At 40.0% G+C, this 18,060-nt stretch overlaps 1 long non-coding RNA gene across 2 annotated transcripts in view; it reads right to left on the reverse strand.

Annotated features, from left to right (window-relative positions):
* Positions 1-12,666: 12,666 nt before the first annotated feature.
* The window catches only part of LOC103459518 (uncharacterized), a 34,702-nt gene continuing 29,308 nt past the window's right edge, over positions 12,667-18,060 (reverse strand). The window contains exons 3-4 of one of the 2 annotated variants that reach the window (XR_532762.1): positions 13,735-13,997; positions 12,667-12,970 (exon numbers count right to left, since the gene is read on the reverse strand). This is a non-coding gene — a long non-coding RNA (uncharacterized LOC103459518). Of the gene's footprint in view, positions 13,998-18,060 lie in introns of both variants that reach the window. The other variant, XR_532761.1, reaches the window with a different exon arrangement.

Raw genomic sequence — 18,060 nt, forward strand, 5'->3', positions numbered from 1 at the left:
CCGTATGGTACTGTCTCTTAAACCTCTGATATCTGTATCATCTTTGAATTTTTTTTATTAAAAAAACAAAATATCAATGCCTGTTTTGGCTGCAACTTGTGTGACCGTTTTTCAAAAATTGGCATGGCAGAAGAAGACAGAGCAGCTGAAACACCAGTTTTTCTATATTTACAACAAAGTTAAAAGTGTTACGTTTGCAACTTCTTCTGTTGGTTTTATCCACACACAGTTAACTGGAATTGCATTAAAAATGTACGTCAACAAATAACATCTATTTATGTCAAATTCTGTAGTGCAGGATTTAACATACATAGTTTAGACGTGAAATAAAAATCAAATAAAAATGAAGACTTAAAAAAAACGAGTGCTTTTGAAGGCTATTCTACAAATTTTGACATAACAGCTGAATCCATAAATAACCGTACTACGAATAAGAGAAAAACAAAGATCCTCCACACAATGATAGTGGTTCTGTTGAGTGTGATGCATCTGGATCTGTTTTTTCAAGTGCTTTAGGGATGTTTCAAATGTAAATAAAACTTTTTCTTTTTTTTAAGTCCACTCTTACTAGCTGGAGTTCGCAGCTTCAAAAAGACTATCAGCACCAGGATGCCACTCCACTGGGCAAAGAAGAAAAAAAGTCAGAACATCTTACACCGCACTACATCAAAATGCAACAAATGAAAGGCGTAAAATTCTGTGTGAGAGCGAGCGCTCGCAGACCCCCACCGTCGGGTGGGTGAAGGTGCAGCCAGCGAGTCGTATTGCTGGTCAACACATCCCCACCTCTCCTTCTGCTCTCAGCGTTTGTACAAGGAATATTTTTGTAGTCCAGTTCTGTTCCTCGGGACAATAAACACGTCTTCAACAAAAACAATCTCCCACATTTCTTACACTTTGTGCCTCCTACACATATCCCCTCTTTTTCACATCAGTTTTACACTTCCTCTCTTCCGCCTTCTGTCGTTTCTCTTCCTCGCTTGCTACAGTGTTTAGTCTTGGCTCTTACTTTTCCCCCTGCAGGGCTGAGTGTCTGCTGTAATGAATTGTACTTAATTGCCAAGTGGGACCCACAGCTTTAAATATAAGTCTCAAGACATTTAACCTGGGCTGATATAAATGATAAACACACCTTAATAAATGGCTCTGAGCTTAAAGCAGTAAAGAAAACCCATTTATCTCTTCAGGTCCAGAACATTGGTATGCAAATACGCGGCACACACATCAACTGATCTGGCCAATAATTTGCTTTTAAATTAATTCCCAACATCCTGCGATTTGAGGGCATAAAAGCTTAATGCTCTCCTGCTGATGGCTCATTATTAATCTAATTAAATGAATTAAAACTATTTTAATCATATACAGTTTCGCTCTTTGTAACCCTGCTTTCTTGATGCAGGCTCAACGTAGGACCAAATGGCTCTTTGAGCTCCATTTGAAAAAGGGTCTGTATATTCTAGCTGAGCATATCTGAAACAAGCACAGCATTAGCTGCTTTAGTTTGCTGCACCTAAAGAACTTTCTTCATATTCAATACAGAAAATTGACAAAACTTCAGCAAAGTGTTTGATCTGTTTCAGATCTGAGTTTTTGCTACTTTGGCACACTTAAAGGCCGTTCAAACAAACCTGGCCCCAAATTAGTTGCGTTCTAGACTCAATAATTGGTTGTGCCACCTTTGGCAACAACACCAACCAATCAAGTGTTTATAATAATGGGCAATTAGCATTTTAAATCCACAACCTGTTTAAAGTCACAAAGCATCATCAACGCACTAAAAACCTTCTTTCGGGAGCCCCAAAAACCTTTGAGTTTTTGTCCAGACAAAATGTCGTTACCATGTAACCGAGAGGTCAAGACTCAACAAAACATTAGCAATTTACTCTCCTGTCTTTAATAGCAACTGAAATCATTATTTGATCTGCAAAAGGTCCTTTTTTACATTTGATATTTCATGAAAATACCATTGTAGGTTATAGAACTAAAGTTGAAGCACACCTCATCAGTGGCAAACTAATATTTAGCCAAGAAATTTTGAAGAAATGTTGGCCCGGCCACTTCAAAGAAAACATGAGATGGCCCAATGTTATTACCAAGTCATCGCAGTGACATTTGAGGAGCATTTGCAGGAATTTTGTATAAGTCTCACCTATGTGGCCACATCAAAATGCCACAATATGAGATTCAGTGAAGGACGATGTGGAGGCTTCATTTGTTCAAAGCCTTTCGTCTTCATTCACCACTGGAATACAAAGCAGACATATATAGCATCGACAGAATGATGGACACATTATATTTGCCTAGAACAATCTGGAACAAAACACACAGTCTTTGAAATAAAAGCGTTATCTTGCCTCAGTCTGCTCCTCTAGCAAACCATTTGGAAAGAGAAGATGAAAACACGAGGTTTAATAGAATGCAGAATAATTGTGCGACTACCGGAATTTGATATACACATTTGTAGACATTTCATTAACAAGGGACCAGTGTTGGCTTCTTTAAAAAACAGCATTATTATATGTCCACATAAGGGAGTCCTATCTCATTAGTCAGAAGGAGACAGCTTCGAGTTAAGGGGAGAATCTGAATATGGAAATTTAAACCAAGACAGAGGGTTCACTTCTCACTGGGGTGACATTTCAAAGCAAAGGACTTTTTTTTTTTTTTCACATGAAAAAGTACATTTCTAAGATGTAAAAATATATGTGTGGTTATCCTGCATTAGATCACAATGGAAAGTTTAGAAAACATGGTAGGTGTGAGTAAGTAGATAGCCACAACAACCATCGAGGAGCTCCAATTCCCCAAGCTAAAAGTTGGCACTTGTCATCCATATAAAATCAACCAAACTCAGTGTAATGTGACGCGTTTGAGAAAGTGCAAACAAACCCTCTGCACACATTTTTGGAAATGTTCACCCTGTGTTTCTGACCAGTGCATTAACAATACTGGTTATGACACTCATGCATAATAGAAAGCACTGAGAACCCAAAGGAGCTGAGGAGCATAAAAAAAAAAAAACAGAATCAGAGCGCCAAGTTGCTGCAGCCGGCCAAACGGACAGCCTCCCACTCCTCCTGCTCTTTTCCTCCACCTCAGTCTGACATATGCTGCACATGCAAAGCCAGATCAAAGTAAGCATGGCCCTTATGAATAAAAGAGTGCAACCCATCTGTGTGGCTGTAGAAATATGGAGCCTCCGTGTCAGAGAGGCAGAGCAAAGCAGGCTTCACATGGGGTCGTGTAAGGCCAGAGTACTGCTGAACCCGTAGCTCTTCTGGCAGCCACTGGCATAATTATGGCTGGTGAAAACATAAAAAGATCCAGATCCAGATGCAGTTTAAAAAGAAAATGTTAATAGTGGCATTGAAAAAATAAGTAAAGACTACCACACAAAATGGTGTTCATGGTGCCACATAGGTATGGTACATTTACTGACTGAACCAGATTTGGACAAATTCTTACAAAAATCATTGGTCTTAAACAGTCACTCTGAAAAATATCCAATTCTAATTCGCTGTACAATTTAACATATCTTTAGAAGATATTGCTGAATGTCCTTCTCACACTAACTTTGAATTTTTTCCTACAGTAACAACGTACACACTGAATAGTTTTGTGGCTAGTGGTCAGACTGAAAAGTCAAACTGGTAGTTTTCATGTACTTTATATATACCGATCAGATAAAGATACAATTCAAGTTTCTGGAGCAGGGTCAGTAAAACTGAAAATTGTCCAATTTGTTTATGTCTAAATTTGAGAGTAGAACAAGGTGTTTAAGCTACAGATTGATTTGAACCATATTCACAGCTTAAATAAAAGTCTGCGTGATGAGGCATTTTCCTTTTCTCTGCTCGCTTTTTCATTTTTCTTTTACGTTATACTGAAATCAGTGCAGATACTGTAGATAACGGTATGCGACGTAATCACGTAGCAGGCTCTCCTGTGTCATTTTGCACATCAAACTTGGCTTTTCCCTTGTTCTCCCAATCCACTGTACACCACTGAAATCTGCTTTGCTGGAATAAAAAGAAGAGGGTTTATGCACTACCACCTCACTGCCTCTTCAAAGGCAGTGGAGTTAATGCTTTGGTTATTGTTTTATCAGCACATTATAAGCGGGCGCAGAGGAGGAACGTTTCTGAAGTCAAGTTCAACACCAGGTGAGCAGGGTAATATCCTGAAAAGCACGACACAGTTTGACCAGATTCTGTCTATTTCAGCATTGGCAGGGAACGCCCATGGCTGGCACATGCCCCAGCTCAGCATCAAGGATAAATTATCAATGCAGGCCAACTCCTGGGGGACACAGCAACTGCTGGAGCTGGGGAAAGTTGTGTGAAGGGATGACCAGGGACAGAGGCAAAGTTGGCAGCAGCTGAAATTCATTTTAAAGTAATATCGCTAATATTTTGTGTTCTCAATAAGAAATAAATCAGTTAATCGCATGATAAATTAAAACTAACTCAATAACTTCCATTTGCATGATTGATTTTTTTTTTCTATCTTTCTACCAAAGACTGTGTGGCAAAAGGCTTCAGTCCGTTTCACTGGTTTCAACTAGCACTCTTTCTTGAAGGGCAGTTTTGTTTATAGAGCTAATACAGTATCTATTTTATTTGTTGATTTAGTTCTGGATACTTAAGATGCCTTCCAGTTAGAATGTTAAATGTTTGTTAGAAACTAAAGTTTATTGATCTTTGATAGGGTGATATTGCAATAAACCATGTTGAAATATCATTTATAGCAATAACTTCTGTGACAATTTCTCATCCAGCAAAATTTGTCATTGTGGGAGGCCTATATCACACCGTATAGTCAATACTGTGTGAGAAAAATTATATTTCAATATTTTATTCTGGACAGTCAGAAAGTTGCAGTCCCCATTTTTGTGCCGTGATAAAATGTTTTCCCAACACGCATCCAATGCCAAGGTATTCAAAGCTCTTGAACCCTTTCCTATAGTGTACTTCAATTGGATTTTAAGAGAGAAACCAACAAAAAGTAGGGAAACATTCTGATGTGACATGAAAGTCAAGGGTTTCATATTTCCTTTTACAAATAAAAGTCTGAGTATAAATCTAGCTGTTGTGTAAAAGGTCTCAGAGATTTGTTGGAGAACATTACAGAGCAAGCAGCAACATGAAGACCAAGGAACACAGCAGACGGGTCAGAGATCTGCTCTGGAGATAGTTAAAGCATGATTAGGGTATAAAACAACATCCTAAGCTCTCAGTACACACTGTTCAAAAATGTAAAGTGCACAGTAATTATGTAGCAGCTGTTAATTTACAAAAATATTAAAGAGTATGCAACTCAAAGTTGTAGGATTGCTCTCCAGGACTGAATTTGCACAGCCCTGGTTTAATAATCACATGAATGTGTTTTAATTGCCCAGTGAAAGAAGAGAATCGATGGAGAGGCTTGAAAATCAAACTCTTGGTTGCTATTATTCAAGCCAACTGAGACTGAGACGTACAAATCTGGTACAGAATTACTTCCAAAGAGTTGTAGCTTTAATTGCAGCAAAAGTTGGTTCTACAGTGTTGACTCAAGATTTTTGAAGCAAATGCCACATTAAATATATCCACAACTATTAACTATGGCTGTAACATGGCAACATGTGAAAAGGTCCAAAAGGTGATAACAATAAAACCACCTACAGCGACTCATTGTCAAGGACAAAGTATTTAGATTTAGTTTACCTCAGAAATCCATGCACTCACACAGTAACCTAATGTGATAACATCGTGAAAGGTACCAATGAATTTTAGCATTGCAGTCTCTAAAACAGTGGTTCTTAACCTGGGTTCAATGAGTCGGTCTCAGGGGTTCGGCGGAGCCTCTGCCGCGGAGGTAAAGACACACTTGTGTAAAGTCGTGATGACGCCCCGCTTTGCCATCACGTTACATTGCTTAGCCAATCAGTGCTGCAGAGGAGCACTGATTGAAGGAGTTCCACTCTCAGCATGGATTTGAACTTTTGTCTTTAATTACTTCAGCAAAGCTCACAGTTTTTACAAAATTCTATAGTCTAAATCTGCTCCTTAGTCGCATCTTTTCGGGGTTGGTACTGCCTCTAGTGGTACCAACCACTAGAGGTTGGCAGTGGTACCAACCACTGCCAACCTCTAGAGGCAGTGTATAATTACACAATTAGCTGTGTAATTATACACAGCTAATATAATTACATTACTAAATCAGAATACCGCAAAGTATTTTGTGTCTGGGGGGGGGGGGGGGGGTAGGGATTGGAATAAGAAGGGTTCGGTGAATGCGCATATGCAACTGGGGGGTTCGGTACCTCAAAAAAGGTTAAGAACCACTGCTCTAAAAGTAACATACTTAAACCTGCACAAACAACCATTTGTTCTTGTTTAGAGTTCTATCAAACAGCCACTGCAGGTTTATTCCTTAAGTGTTACCCTGAGGGAAAAAGCCAAGGCGGGGAAATGCTCTCTTATGTGATATGCCAGGCACAGATGCGTTTACAGTGTGTTATTAATCACAGGAAGATCATTTTCTCGTGCGAGCCACCCAGGAGCTTAATTTCATTTGTTCTCATCGATTTAACGGCCATTTCAGAAACAGGAGGAGGTGCAGGGGAGTGCAGGCTCGATACAAGCTATTGATCACAAGGTAAATGACCTTGTATACACGGTGACCGCGGACGCGAAGAGAAATCACGTCGTTCACAGGTCTCCGTAGACTTCCAGCCACACCAGCTGACGTGAAGCCAGTTGCGGACGAGGCCGCTTTGGCGGGAGCGCAGATGGAGCTGCTCAAGGCATGTACACCTGCCCACGGGGGCGTCAAACCTCTTCCGCCTGAGCGTAATTAATCTCATCTGTTCATATTTGCCTTCAAAGCCAATTCGTCGCTCAAGGGCCGCTGTCATGGTAACCGGTTCCACGCCTACGAGTCGGTTTTTCACGCTTTTGCTCCTGGTTGGCACAAGGGGTGAAGTATGAACATCTTGCGACCTTTGGCTGTTTTTGCTCATGAACTACCAGCCCTAAATCCAGTGACACGTGAGAGCTAACGGGAGCCAAGGAAGAGGGCCAATGCTCTTTTGGTGAGTAAACAGTGTTTACATGAATTATTACAATATAGGAGATGATTAAGTACTCCGCAGAACAGTGGCACCACTTTGGCAGCAGTCCCACAACTCGATTTATGAGGTTTGCTGCATTTTTCTTGTGTTAAATATGAGAATAATAGGGGTTTTTTTGTCAGAATAATTAAACAGAGTTTCTGTGCAACTACCAAGCATGAAGAAGTAATGAAGTGCTCCTTTGTTTAAGGTCACTGGTGGAGATGGGATTTGCAGCTCTTCTAGAAGAGCAAAATCTATTGAAGCCATTCTTTTCAAGGAACTGATTTCAGAAGTCAGAATAATGAGTTTAAGAGTTTATTATAAATTATTAATTTGATATAGTAACTAGTAAACTGTCTCTAGATAATTTGAGATAACGCAAAGGATGGTTGTGAGCGTTTAATTAATAACCATCTCAGTTAAATAAACACCGACCTGTTGATGGATTTTAGGGACAAGCAGTGTGTGAACCTGTGTGTTAAAAAGGTCTTTGAGAGATTTGGTTCCTTCATGAGCGTCACAACTCTGATTACTTGTGAGGCAACAGACGGTTTGATTTGATTGCCTTTTCTTAATCCTAATCTTGTTATTCTATAGGCCCCCTCCTTTAGAAATCCGCCTGCCTTCGCTAACACACACTTTCTTAGAAATGTGTGTATCCCTGTGCCTCCGTGTGCACTGTAAGTATGTGAATGATGGATATATCTCGTTGCCTGGCTTACCTTATCAGCAGTAGGGCCAGTATGGGTTTCATCAGGCGCTCGATGAAGCAGGAGATATGGGCAAGCTGAGGCAGCTTTAGAGGAAGGCGGCGCTCACACACAAAACAAGATTGGCTTGTCTTCAGTGCAAAATAAATGGCGTTGTTGAGGCTCAGATAGTCAAAGAAGAAAAGGAGAGACTGCTTTAAGGTGCAACTTACCTGATAAGAGGCCAGCTGTGATTAAAAAAGGTAAAAGGGAGCGGGACGGCTTAATGCAGTTCTCGCGGATAGAAAACTGTCAAGAACTTTCTTAAGTAGCAAGCTTGGTAATTAGACACAGAACACTTGTGGAAAAGACACGTTAACTTTTTTAATTGTCTGTTGCCAAAGCTAAATTTCAATCGCATGTGGTGAATAGGGGTGAGCAAACCAAATTCCCATTTGTTTTACCTGCTAAAGTTGCAGGACAAACAAACATGCAGACTCTAAAAGAAAACAGAAATAAATCACTTTTTTTTCCAATTTTACTTGCCAACAGCAGTGTGAGGGATTTTGCGGGTTAATAAAAAAAAAAAAAACACATCAACCCAAGGAGCACTCTCAAAAGAAAATGACAAAACACATGTCCAAAAGAATTGTTCACATTCACAATTGTTATAAACACAAATCAAAGATACATTAACATCAGTTCAAGTCAGGAGGATGTTTTAAATAAAAAAAAAAAAATCTCTTTAAACCTAAATCTGCACTCTTAGATTCACTTTAAATACACATTTATTCTATCTGCTTTCTTATTACAAAGGGGACTGAGTATTTCTGTCAAAAAAAACCTCCGACATATGAAGATTTTCCTCTCTACTTATAGAACGAGGGTTTATAACCCTGGCCAACCTGAATTCAACAGACGCAGTTTGTTTATTGCCCAGGCCAGCTTGGCCTCTGTTAATAAACAGCTAATGACCACTCGCAGCAGAAAGGCTGGAAACAACATATTTTGAATGCTGTTGATCATAATACCTAAACAGAAATCTCAACCTACTAGAATAAGCATTGGTAGATCAAAGCTTTACAAAAACAGGAGATCATAAATTGGGCACCCGAATTCTGATTTGGGCATTTCAACCTAAAACACTTATTTTAGAGACACAGAAGCCTGACATACTGCAGATATGTTGCTCAATCTCGGTGAGCTACATAGACTCTTACAACGAAAGGGTTTTCTGCTCTTCTGTCAAGCCTTTCCAAATTTGCAGAAATGCAACCTTGTGTTGCCTTTGAAATAAAAGGAATCCTGCTACATCTGAAGGTCAATGGGTTGCTCTTCCTTACCGAGCAATTTGTTTCTTTCAAACCACTCTAGATTGTTAAAGATGTACTCTGTAGGGCAGTTGCTGCATCTTTTCCTAAATGCAAAGTGCCTCGTATTATCAGAGGGAGCTCTCTTGCGGCACTTCACGACTTGCTTTTGCCTTTAAAACACATGCTCAGAGGAACAAAAAGCTGCCACCTGAGAATATGGAGAGTTGCCACGACCCAGAATGTCCACAGGAATCCTAAGTGTAGACGGTGAACAAGGGATGCAGACGGCCCCGCTCCGCAGGGCGTCTTGTGCTTTTCTGAAGTGGGCCCTAAAAGACGGTCTTCGAAGCACACAAATTGTGGTTTATCAAAGAGATGGGCCGTAATCTTGGAAAGCAGGCAGGTGTTGACCACCTGCTCTTATGTTCTGAGCCAACCTCTTCAGAACAGCAATTCCAAGGAACACTAAATGAGAGACAGAGCACCAGAACAGGCGATTACAAGGACGAGAGCGGGTTAAAGAGCAAGTCAGTGTAAGCAGAAAGGCAAACATTAAGAGGGGAAAGAAGAGCAGTGTGGCTTAGTGAATTACAACGAAATTAACAGGAGGCAAGACCCATGTGAGAGCAAAGAAAACAACTGAAAGGCAACGAGTGAATGAGTGAGTGAGTGAATGAATGGGTGAGTAAGAGTGTCACACTTGAGCTGACAAAACATCACCTCCTCTTGTCATAGAAGGGAAGGCCAGGCCAGGGGGAATTGGAATGAGTGGAAATGCTGGATCCCAGGCCCACTGTGGCCATCACTGTCACTCTCGTCTGGCAGCACAACATGTTCCAATGACACAAAAAGTCCCTCGAGTTTGAAACTGCGCAAGAGACTCCCCTCTTTTCTTTTCCTCTTTCACACACAAGACAGACACTCCCTAAATTTTACTTAAAACTTTTTGTTTGATCCTTTCAATAATGCTCCGTTTCATTGAACTATCAAAATCTATGTAATTAACAGACGGAGTTGGATTAGCTGTACGTCAAAGCAGCTGAAAAAAAATGTGCACCCCATCCAATGAATATGTAAAAGTTTGTAGTTGTAAAGTGACCAGTACTCCCTTTTTGTGTTGCATGTTCACCTCTTTCACCAACCAGTGTTGGCAGAAACGTTCCAAACAAATGTCGCTGATTGTACCTGGAAGAACCCGGTAAGACGGTTTGCATGATCGAGTTTACATGGCATAACTTTCACAGCAAAGTGGATTTCTTTTGTGGACTTTGAGAACTGTACACCGCATAAGACCTTCATTCTTCATGTGGCAGAATATCCCAGCTCCCTGATCCTCAAATCTGTTCATGTCTCAAGTTGTTTTGCTTTGTGTTTTCCCAAGCTTCCTTTTTGAGTGTTTACATTCTCTCTTATTCTGTTAGCACAGCCAGAAAAATGTGTGAGTCAACATGGGGGTGGAAGGGGGATTAAAAATCACCCTTTTCAACTCGTGGACACACCCACATCACAGTTTTTCTTGCCATCATCTCACAGGCTAGAAAACAGCCACCACTAACTGAGAAAAATTATGAAAAAACATGCAAAGGAACGAACAAGAAGGTATAAAAATCTTCAGGAATACGTTGAGCTTTAACAGTGTCCAACAAGGTCACATAACACCAGGCATGAAAAAAATAAACATGTTTAGTAAAAGGGATTTTTTTAAAGTTTATGAACCTTTCCAATTTTTATGTAAGATTTCACATTTGATCAAATCAGCAAACACAGCCACTGGGAGAAGGTATGGCTGTTTTGGGTTTGCCGCTTCCACAGACAAATTAGCTCGACTTCAACAACTACAACCAAAAACAACTCAGGGAAACCGATCCCAGTCACTCCGTTCAATAATCCCGTCCCTCACTTCCGACGTCCATCATGGCGCCTCAACGTGATTTGTCGACATCGTTGGCAAAGATCCATAATATTGTGGAAGGGACGCGAGCGTGGTGCATCAAATTGTTGAAACAACTCATGAATAAAAACACTTTTGAGAAGGAAAGCAATTTGTTTAGAAAGGTATAACAACTCCTCTTCCACTTTTTGTGCTCATATGATTGAGAGTGCAAATAGCAGGTTATGAGCTGAACTGTCAACATGCCATATCAAAACAAAGAGAAAAGCAAAGTGTTGCAACTCAAAGATTTTTTGAATCTCTATGTACTACATAAATAGTAAAACTGTGTGTGTGAACTCCAGCAGAGAAATGTGTTTAGAAATTGTAGGGGAGGGGAAATATTAGTTCCTCACTACATTAAAAATAAACTGGTTGTGAGCGAGTCTGGCAGCATTGAAATACCACAAAAAAGTTCAGCTTAAGAGTTTTCTTTTATCAAAAGCATTTTTATAAAATCAGAAGCAGTGACAGGGTATAAAAAATGACCCATATTACATCTACAGGGTCATTATTTTAGAGGTGGAGTAAATCTCGTCAGTCCATCACAGAACAAAGAATTAAACACAGGTTACTACAATGACTGATTAACATGCATGTTTTTGGACTACGGGGGAAAGCTGGAATACCAGGAGAGAACCCTTCCACCCTTATGCGGAGAACTCCAAGCAGAAAGATCAATGAGAATTGGGGTGAATTGACCCCAATTCTCATTTTGTTTATTCATGTGTAGCAAAAGAAAATTTGTTTTTCAATGAAAAGAAACCAGGTTGTGTTGAACTTTACTGTCAAAATATGATCGTTCTTTTAGCTTTAAATTGTAAGATTTCATAACAACAATTTGCCCGTCACTAGTTGTTAAAGACTTTTGGGTTCATCTAGAAATCATGCATGAACCTGTGAAGATAAAGTTTTAGAACCACTGAATGTATTCAAATGATTTTGAATCCATTTCACACCTTGGAGTTTCCTTATGCCTTTTTGTTATTTTCCCATTTTCAAGTTCTCTGTGTTTTGTTTGCCTTCGCTTTATTGATTTTATGCCTCTTTATCTGTTAGCCAGACTTTTCTCCAGCCACTGATGAACTCCTTCTTGGAATGGTGGCTCCAGATCAAGGTCTTCAGTAGTGGTTAATAATGTGTTGAGAATCATTTTGCCACTCCGAGAATGCTGTGGCCTTCCCGAGTTTTTGTGTGGCTCAATTAAAGCAGCTGCACTTTTCATTTGGGTTAAACAGTGGCCCAAGTCTTATTAGCAAGCGCGAGATTGAAGGACCGAGAGCGGGCTCCCGAGAAGTGGGAGATACTAGGGAGAGTAAGCGGAGTGAGACCAGAGCGAACACTCCCATTAACACATTTCCTACCGCTATTTTCCAATTAGCTTGGTATCGATCAGCTAGCAACCCTCTTGCCGTGCTGTGGCTTTCACAGACTGGGCTCGTGGCCACTTTACTCTCAAGTTGTGTTGAGATTTCACCACACAGTGGAGGTGGACAAGCGGGCTCGGCTTGGACGCCGTCCAGGTATGCTGGAGTGGTAAATTGGCTTGAAAATCCCTTTCATTTAATGTCCCTGTCCTCTCATTGCAAGCCGACTGTTTCAACAAGTAAATAAAAAAGGCAAACATATACATCCATGTACGGTTTGTGCACTTTTACTGAGGGGTACAAACATCTTCTGGAAATGTCATAGTTGATGTGATCATGCTGCCAGTGTGAGGAGTGAATTTTCACAGAGAAACTGCATAGACTTGTGCCTTGAAGACTCAAAAAAAGTCAATGTTTTTTCTGCAAATTTCTGGGAATTAAGAAAATTGAAATACAAGGTAGTTCCTCTTACTTTTAAACAATCTCCTCCAACAGTCTGCACAGTGTGTGTGTCTCTGTGATGGCCGGTCTGAACTCCAGAGTGGCAAGGCAAGAGGGAGAGAAGGTTAAACCTCCTGTGATTAAAAAGAAAAGTGGGATTCTAATAATGTCGCCATCACACCATGAGGATGGCAATTACTGAGAGTGTAGCTCTATAAATGTCTTTCGTTGATTTAACATTTTCCTGTGACCACTAGCCAACAGGCTGTACTATAGAGATCAAAACTATTTTAGATAGCTGATTTAGCCCTGAAGAAGTATTAACTGAATGTTGCTTTATCTAAAATTAGAAATTAGCTGTAAATTTCTAAAATGGCATACTCTGTACAGCAGAAAGGGTTAGGGTCGATTACTTTTCACAGATTAAACATAAAAACTTTTGTTTGGTGTTGCATGGTGGAGCACTTAGCACTGTTGCCTTGCAGCAAATAGGTTCAGTGTCCTGGTCAAAGCCCATTATTGTAGAGTTTGCATTGCCTCCTGGTGAATGGGTAGTATTCTCTGTAACTACTCTTTAAAGCATTGGCTAGCACCTAACAAATCATAAGCTTTAGTAAACTTTGAGTTATAAATGGGGAACATTCAGCGGCAAGCGTTCTGAGGGTCAGAGTTGTGTTGAGACTTTCCAGTGACATAATGGATGAGCATAAAAACAGCAAATTATCCTACAATATCACTTTGGTTAAAAAGTTGGCGCCAAACACACAACAGATGAAGAGTGACCCATCCATCTAATCCTTGTTCTTATGCACAGTCAGAGTGGTTCATGTCAATATTCAGACGTATGAAATGGGAAGGACACACAGGGACTTGCATAATAAACAGCACACACTCATACCTTAGGGAAGTTGCCGGATTACCCATTTACAATCAATGGATGCTGAGAACACGCAAACTCCATGCAGAGAAACGCTGTGGTAGATTCAAGTCCAATTACTTCTTAACCAGCAGCAGGAGAATGAATATACCAGGTCTGTTGTGTTTAAGGAAAAACACTGTGTAAGGGGATTGGTGCTGTGCCAATATCTAGCTGTAGACTAAGTCTTACACTGAGCTCTCCACTCTCAAGTCCCAACAGACTGAACTCTTCCTATTTTTCAGCTGCAAAGGAATAAGAAAAAAAAATCAGTTTGACAGCTTCTGTTTGTGGTTTGTCTTTACAAACATCATGGTTAAGTGTTAGGGTTTTGATCAGAGTCTGAAGTTAGGTAAGTGGCCTTCTCTAGTCCATTTGTGAAACAGACAGCGGTGGGTCATAAAAAGAAACGTGTTTAACACCAGAATACATTTTTTAGTCAAGTGTATTTTGTTTAGAACATTTAGCAACAGATGAAGGTGATTTATATGAAACAAGCAATAAACCTTAAATTGTGCCATATGCCATCATCAAGACCATCAAGAATAATCATCGTCACACATCAAATATATCAGCTGTTTTTAATATGAGGCAACTCTAAACAAATGGGGTTCTAGCCTAGATTTAAACTCTGTTTTAGCAGTTTTGCAGTTTTCTGGAAGTTTTGGTGCTTAAAAATAAAATGCTGCTTCACCGTGTTTTGTTTTGAGGATGCAGAGAAGACAAGAACCAGAAGACCTGAGTGGTCTGGAAGGTTGATAAAACAATAACAAGTCTTTAACGTATTTTGTTGCTAAGCCATTCAGTAATTTGTTCCAGGTGAAACAAAATAAGAAATAGGAGAGCAATGTCCCAACAAATGGCTTGGATATAAAGAAATCGAGAGTCTTGCATTTTCAACCAAGTTCTGCAAATGTTTTGTCTAATAATTCATATATGGCGTTTCCCTCCCTACAGCTGGATATACCATCAATCTCATGTTTGGTCAACCTTTGGTACTGTTGTCTTGCAAAAATTACTTCAATGAAGAGAAAGGAGTACCACTGCCACACAGAAGACAGAGGAACAAAGGCTAATCGAGACACACAAAGAGCTCACTTGACAACCAGCTGACCACAACAACACAGCTACACATAAAGGCAGAGAAACAAAAGACAGGACAGGGCACACAGAGCAGCTTTCTAAATAAAACACAAGCTTATCCTAGACAGAGTTCTCAGAAGGATAAAACAATAAGATTATGCTAAAACAGATTTTCCATACTCCCTATGATGTGTAGCACTATATACTGGTGTGCTTACTGTAGATTCACTGTAGATTTATTGGACATTTTCCCCTGTAAACAGCTGCAGACAGCAAGTTGTTTAACTGAGAGAAGCCAGAGTGAAAAAGCCAAACGATGGGAAACAAAATCATCTGCACTGAGGATTTCACACTAATTTTAGGTATCACTGATCCCAAAATACTCATTAGTGCAGCTTTTAACAAAAGAAAATAGATTTAAATTGCTTCATGCATGATTATGATCAGATTCTAAGTTGTCATTTAATAGGTAGCAAAATGTACAGTAAAATGAAATTGTGTTTCTCTCATTTGAAGGATAGTGATAAAGTAGAGTCTTCCTTTAGACGATCAAGAAATCTATCACAACTTTGGAGGGGAGCAACACCTGGCACATCTGTTTAAGCCCAAGCAGCAGAGAATGTTGCCTAAAAAAGTGCAATTCGTTGGTTATCGAGTGTTTGTCCACTGATTTCTGTTAAGCTGAACCAAAGCAGCGATTTCCTTTTCATGTCTATGCTTAATGCTGTGTATAATAAACTGCCTGGTCAAAAAAGCAAAAGTTGCCACCTGGATTTAACTAAGCAAATTAGTTAAACCCTCCTAATGGATAATTACTGAATGGGTGATTATGTTTCAGCCGGCAACAAGTTATTTAATCTCAAAGAGTTGCTTCTCATTTCTTAACCATGTTGAAAGACACATCCCATGTGGAAAAGATGCCAGTCTGTTTGAGAAGGGTCAAATCATTGGTATACATCAAGCAGAGAAAACATTTACTACTAAAAATGGGTTAAGAAGTGTCTAACACATTAAAAACTGGAAGGATAGTGGGGACCAACATCTTTGAGATGACAAAAATGATAGAGTTACTACTCTACAAGATACAAGTATATTCCACTATTTCATGAAACTTTCTTAGAAACGTCTTCAAACATAACAAGTGGATTTGCCTTCACCGTTTTCCAATTTATTAAATCAACACTGTTTGCACTTTTGCTGAAGAAACCTTTTAAAATCAATCAATGGCTCTTCTTAATACTCCCCTCATATGCCCAGTTCCATTGTAGAGGAAAGTATTTATCATGCTGCATTAGCAGATCTTGCACAAACAACCATGAACAAGAGTTTTGAAGAGCCTCTGCCAAGGTAAGCAAATCAATCAGACAGAATCTCTTTTGTTTCCTGTACAATACTGTGTGTTTTTCCCTTTTCTACTGTTCTTTTTGAGAACTATTAAGTTCACGAAGGTAGGAAACAAAAGCTGCTGTCACAATGAGTGTCTGGAAGTGAACCTGGCACGAGCGGCACCCTCTTATCTGAGCTCAGCAAAAGTTCCCATTGATTGGGCTACTGATTGTGCGTCTGTCAGCCTACCTGTCCGCACACCTTAATACCCCCCACCTTGCCTCTCTCTTCTATCCATCCTCCCAAGGCCTCATTGATCAGCTTTGGCTAGGCTGCTGCCCACTGATCAGTCAGCTTGATGTCTTTTGTGTCTGGGTGGAGTGAATAAAAGTGTTGGGGTAATCAAACAAGAATGAAGGCAGGGAGATAGGTGGAGTCAGTGGTTGGCCCATGAATGCATGACTTGATTCCATACTTTCTATGCTCAGGTTTATGAGGTTTTCTGACTTCTATCCCATTTTGTATGAAAACAGAAGGTTATAAATAAAGGGACATATTTCAACAGTGATCTGGCTTTAAATATGGAGTTTGTAAAATCGGATGGTTATGATGGCTAAGTGGACACGTAATGCAATGAGGTATACTCTGTAAACGCGTATTACAATCAATTGAGCATTTTGAATCACTTCTGAATTCCCAGGATTAGAAATTGAGATTTTCCATAGAATGTATTTTTTTCTGCACCTCTGAACACAGCTTTGAGATGGGTAACAAAGTATTGGAAAAAAATCAGATTTTTTTCCTGCCTATATACAAAATCTTTTCCATATCTTCCAGAATTTTCCTAGTCTGAAACCTTGCCAAATGATTAAACAAAGGATCAAAAGGACGTTGATTTGGGATTCATCCCGAAGGGTTGACAAGCCCCTCAGATAAACAAGAGGCAAACTTTCATCCAATTCCTGTTCATGCCATGAGCACCCCTTACTTTTCTTTCCAACTGTGGACACAGAGAATAATTGCATCCATGAGACTGCATAAATTAGATGGGAGTTGTGGCAAATCTATAGGCAAGTGGATGGGGCCTAAGCGGGGATCAGCGCCTCTCAAATTTCTGAGCAGAACCTCACAGAGAGTCACAAATGGGACAGATTGATTAGAGGGGGCCTGGATAAACCATAATTTCCCTTTCAGCCTTGTCAATAAGCATTTAATAAAGGGGGATGAAACAAAGTGGGAGGAGGTGGCTTGGGGTGTTATTATGATAAGTGATGCTTTATGAGGATATTCTGTAGCAAGGTGACAGAGGGAAAAATGGCACTGGTGGAGGCACAGATTGACGATGCAAATGCAGAATAATGTGCACAATCGGGGGAAGGAAATATTCAACCAGATGGTAACCGGAAGAGGCAGTGCATAAATGCATTTATTAGCAGCCAGACAATTCCACGAAAATTAGGTTCAGGGAAAAATAGTTTACAGCCTGATATTGCCCAATCAAAACACATACATATTCTGATATTCACAAATAACTTGTGAATAAAATTGTCACATGAAAGCTGACTTCTGGCTTGCTGCGACAGCAGAAGAATTTATAATCAATCTTTTAAAAACTGAAGACATAAACAAGCATTTACCCAGTTTGGAAGCCCCCAGTGTGGCTGGGGATTGGTAGGTTTTCCTTTCCGTCCTCCATGTTTTCAGTCAATTCGTGCCTTAGATAAAAAGAGCTTAGAAAGATTATCCCCCTGGCTTGCATGCCATTATCATTAATCAGTGTGTTATTGACTGCTCTGTCCTTTCCTGTTTCAAGTTCAGGCCTCCCTTAATCCACAGATTCTGCCCAGAAGACACACACCTGACTCTGGGAGGCTCAGCGCAGCTTGAACCACGTCCACC

The sequence above is a fragment of the Poecilia reticulata genome, linkage group LG23 (genome assembly GCF_000633615.1).
Source record: "Poecilia reticulata strain Guanapo linkage group LG23, Guppy_female_1.0+MT, whole genome shotgun sequence".
Classification (NCBI taxonomy): domain Eukaryota; kingdom Metazoa; phylum Chordata; class Actinopteri; order Cyprinodontiformes; family Poeciliidae; genus Poecilia; species Poecilia reticulata.